The sequence below is a fragment of the Lactuca virosa genome, chromosome 1, assembly GCF_052849685.1.
Source record: "Lactuca virosa cultivar CGN04683 chromosome 1, Lactuca_virosa_CGN04683_v6, whole genome shotgun sequence".
Classification (NCBI taxonomy): domain Eukaryota; kingdom Viridiplantae; phylum Streptophyta; class Magnoliopsida; order Asterales; family Asteraceae; genus Lactuca; species Lactuca virosa.
Window position 1 is genome coordinate 118,545,156 of NC_136426.1, and position 4,993 is coordinate 118,550,148.

A 4,993-nucleotide genomic window follows, 5' to 3' on the forward strand; every position below is an offset into this window, starting at 1 on the left:
AGCTTGTCAGTTAAGCATTCGAGAGGTGAGTCTTCTCACCATACCAATGGGTCTAAGGCACCAAGGCCAGCCCATTTATGATATGTAGATTATCGATCGGTTATGCATTATGTTAGTATGACATTTGCTTGGAAGACCCCGGGGGGTTCCCGAGGTAGTAGACTGAGACCATGTGGGGGTTCCCATGGCATTTGGTGTAAGACCTTGGAGGGTTTCCATGGCATCCTAGTATATTTTCATGTTTAGTTTGTATGATATTTGCTTGGTAATGAAGACCATGTGGGGGTTCCCATGGCAGTCAGTGAAGACCATGTGGGGGTTCCCATGGCAGGAAGACAATGTGGGGGTTCCCATGGCAGGTAGTTAAGACCACTTGGGGGTTCCAGTGGCACTAGGTGTAAGACCCTGGACGTTTTCCATGGCTTCCTTATATGTTTGTATGCATGGCTTATGTGGTTTATGTAGCTTTTATAGCTAATATGATTATGTGATTATGTGGATTGTCTGGGGTATGCTCTGGGGGACTCACTAAGCATTAGCTTACAGTTTGTGGATTTGTTTCAGGTACATCTGAGCCCAAAGGCAAGGGCAAGGCTTGATGGCGCAACATGCACTCTCTCACAGGAGTTTTTATGGGACACTCTTATGATTTGAAATAATATTGTTATTGTTAAGAATTTGAAAACAAATGTATTGAGATTTTATGGTTCATGGAAAGTGTTTTCGACTATTTGAAAATGAAAAATTTCTTTTGAAAATTGGGTCGTTACAAGTTAGTATCAGAGCCTTGGTTTGAGGGATTCGAGTACACTCTCGGGTGTGTCAGGACTCAAACTAAGGAAATGGTAAAATTGTTTCCAAAAATAAAAGTTAAAAACTTTTTAAGAATGTAAAAGAAGAGAGTGCATTGCGCGTGATCGGCCAATCCAAGTAAGTAGTTCCCTAATATGTTAGCCATGTTATACTGATATTTGAGTTATGATAATCATATGGATCTTGCTATGTGTATGCTTTTAAAATTATATACAGTTAGGAGCTTATAGCCCTATAATGATTGATTTGGCCGTATTTCCTGTTCCTTGTATGGTTGTGGTCCTAGGGTAGAATCTATTATTCGAAAGTATATTTGATCCTTTTCTGTGTATAATTTGCATGCATAAAGGCAACCTGTTATGATTGAGTTCTGGTTTGATATGGAAGGAGGAAATCTTAGGATAACCTAGGATTTGAGTGACGATTATAGCTTGTGGGATATGTTGTTTTATAGGACAAATTGGTGTTATCAGGTAGAGCCTTGGGGAAGGTTCATGTAGGTGTGGAAGGTAGTATTAGGCTCGTACTACTGAAAGCACGGGACCTGTACCCGAACCGATGTTAGATTTGGAAGCTCTAAGGAGGACCAGTGTAGGAGGATCCCCTTCTTAGATATCCTGATCATTATGATTTACGACATTGGAGTTCAGTATGGTGGTGACACGACATGGAGCTAGGGGATCAGGATCAGGATCCAGGTCTGGGTCGGGCGATGGTACCGAGCCCATTGATGAGAGGTTGCGCGAGCTCATCGCAGCTGAGGTGACGAGGGGCATCCTTGACGCTACCCCAATGATTTTTGGGACGGTCAAGGAGGGTATGAGGGAGATCATGGAGGAGAGGCTCAGGGCATTCAGAGTCGAGATTGTTGCGGGCCAGGTCAGGGCCCGAACTCCCTCATTCCGGGAGTTCAAGGCGTGTGGGGCGCCGGTGTTTTTCGGGGCCAGGGACCCCGTTGTTAGCCGACGCTGGGTGGGGCACATAGAGAATGCCCAACGCACGAGTTCTTGTCCTAATGCAGCAAAGGTGGGTGTTGCTTCATGTATGTTTAGAAATAGAGCCTGAGACTGGTGGGGAGAGGTGACTAGCCAGGTGGGAGCTGCCAGTGTGGCTGAGATTGTTGGGTTTTGAGCATTCTAACACTCCTATGGTGTACATGCAACCCTATAAACCTTGGATCTATGTTTTCTCTATTATAAATGCAAATATTAACTATTCCAAGGTTTCATCCTAACTAGCATATTATGAAGCACCTATACTACAAAGTTCTAGTTAGATGACATACCTTTTGATGTAGCTTGATGTCTTCAAGCTTTAAGAGCTTAGCCCCAATAGTGTGGAAGCCTCAAATGGAATCACAAATCACCAAAACACCTTGGAAGAACTTGAGAGAATATGTATGCACACTAAAATCGGCCCACTCTTATTTTCACACACTTGTGCCAATTTTGTGAGCCAAGGACCCCTTTATATATTATGGAGGATTAGAGTTACATCCATGTAAACCCTAATACCCATGACCTTTCATTTACATAGGATCCATGGGTTAAAAGCTCCATGCACCATCCATGAAAGCTTAGCCCAACCTAAATGAACTTGGCCCATTCCATATATATAAGAGTCCATATTTAATTAGTTCTTTTTGATCACTTAATTAATTCTAAATTAATTCTTGATCAATACTAATTAAATAATATGATTCCATATTAATATATTAGAACTTATAATATATTAATATAAATCATAAATATACTATTCTCAAAAGACTATCCATATAAACTGTGCCGGTGAAGTGAAACCCAAATGGACCATGCCGGGTCGGGTCAAGTACATACCAAATATAGTTATGGACTTAGACATTAATCCAACAGTCTCCCACTTGGATAAGTCTAAAACTATTATTGAGTATGACTTCAAAACCTAACTGGCAATCGTAGCTCTTAAAGCCGCTGTCCAACTCTGACCTTGTCAATGACTTGTCCATTAGATAAGGGATCATATATTCCTCCATTCTAGATATCATATGGACTGAGACATGGATTATAATCATTCTCTCTGTCCATTTGTTGTTTCCCGATTTTCGATTTATGATGACTGACTGATTGAAGAAATCAAATCAGTCCTGGCTTGGCCAAGCACTCACATGTGTCATCGCTAAATCATCGAGGGGCCCACATATATCGCTTTTATCCCGAAGGTAAAAGGAATGGATAAACTTCGACTCATATGGCTTGTTCTACTACTTGTTGAATCATACACAAAGGCACGTTTTATAACATCGAGTTACCAAAAGCGTTTTCGTGCAATCAATGGATAACCAACTCATAGTAACAACTCATATCTCTAGGTTTGAAGAATTTAAGATATTATCGTCTCATGATCACTCGTGATAAAATCCATGAAGTGATTCAAATGAGCGCGGGTTGAATCCAATACTCAGAACTTATGAGCACTCACGAGTGTTGTAGCACCACTTTGTCCACCAACTTGGACCTCTACAAACCAACCCATAACAGTCTTGATTCATATCTACTTCCAACATATGACCGACTGTGGATGGTTTGAATAACTTAATCATTCAGGAAGAGCGACTTAGTTATTCTGGAAGTCAAAACATGCAAAGTGAAACACAAGAATAAATAAATCAAATATGGTATCAAACCCTATGAATATAAATAAACACTTTTATTTATCACCATACTGATTACTCATTATTCATTGTTTCGGTTTTATCAACTTTATACTTGAATTAAAAACACTAGTTGTCCCATGCTCCAAGCATGTACACTATGTTTTTCTTAAACAATAGCTTTGCCATACACCAAGTATGCACTCTATGTTTGTCTATGATCCTTACTTTGTGAAATAAACCAATTGAACATAATTTCAATGATTCTAATTTCACACTCCCAAATCCTTATCGAAAAATGTGAGAATTTCAAATTCCTATCATTTATCGAATTCTGTTTAGATTTTAAACTTATATGCACTGACCCTCCTGTAATGAATATGTACAAAGTCACAAAGACTTGCCAACAGTCATTATAAGGTATTCCAATGGAGATCAACTCCATGGAAACTAAGTCTCATAATCAAAGTACATTGCTTTGGACATTCTTCTTGCATTAAGTTTTCTAATCTTACACAGATAACTTCCACCTATGGAGACAACTCCATATTCTCATTTTGACTATCACTTCTGAATAAGAGATGCCTCTTTTCAAAATATGTCAATATGGTCCTTCCAAAATTAGCACTATACTTCCAACTGTCCCTGAGCAACCAATCTTTGGTAAACCTCAGATTGTCCTCGACAATTGCTTAATCATTTTAGTCATATCCAATTCTAGACCTTTTCCCTTCTTAATGCCTCTGGGCATTTGGAAAAATTTAGAAATGACAAATATTATAACACATGCAATTGATCCTGTACCCAAAGCAAATGGTACACGATTCATGATGTCTCACATAAAGACATGATTCTAGACCAGTCTTTTGCTACAATATTTTTATTTGCCATGTTTTCAAAATTTGACTATGAAGAGGGATGTCGTAATCATAATCGAATTTTGAGAACGCAATATATAGAATTTCCTTAAGTTGAACCAATCCAACATGAAATTCATATATATATTCTTGACTAAAGATGATTAAGGTCTCAATCTAAGCCTTTAGAACTGAAATGAAGTATATCCTCTCCCTTAATTATAGCAAAACAACTTTTTCAATCCCTGCAGCCTCACGAATTGAAACTTTTGTTTTCTATAATTAACATTGCTAACTTGCAACACTAACAATAATTATCATGCTCCCACTAACATGATGATTATTAGCATAACACTTATGCTCCCACTAGCTTTGACATGTACTCAAAAATCAGCTGGACTTCTAGAAATCAATACTTTATTGACTTTCTTACCAAAGTTCAGATTTATGATACGAGATGCTTTGATAAAACTTTATCAAAATCATACACCTTTCCTTAGATAGCATGCATGTGTGTCTAAACAATTTCAGAACTATGAAAAGGGATGCCGTAATCATAGTCTCAATTGTTTAAACCTTTTGCCATCTGCTTCAAATCTACTTGGTGGAAGTGTTTCCTCACCATCATTTTCATGAATCGGAGAGAAACCTTATGACCCTTAGATTTTATGGTGTATGTGTTCTTATCCATGTG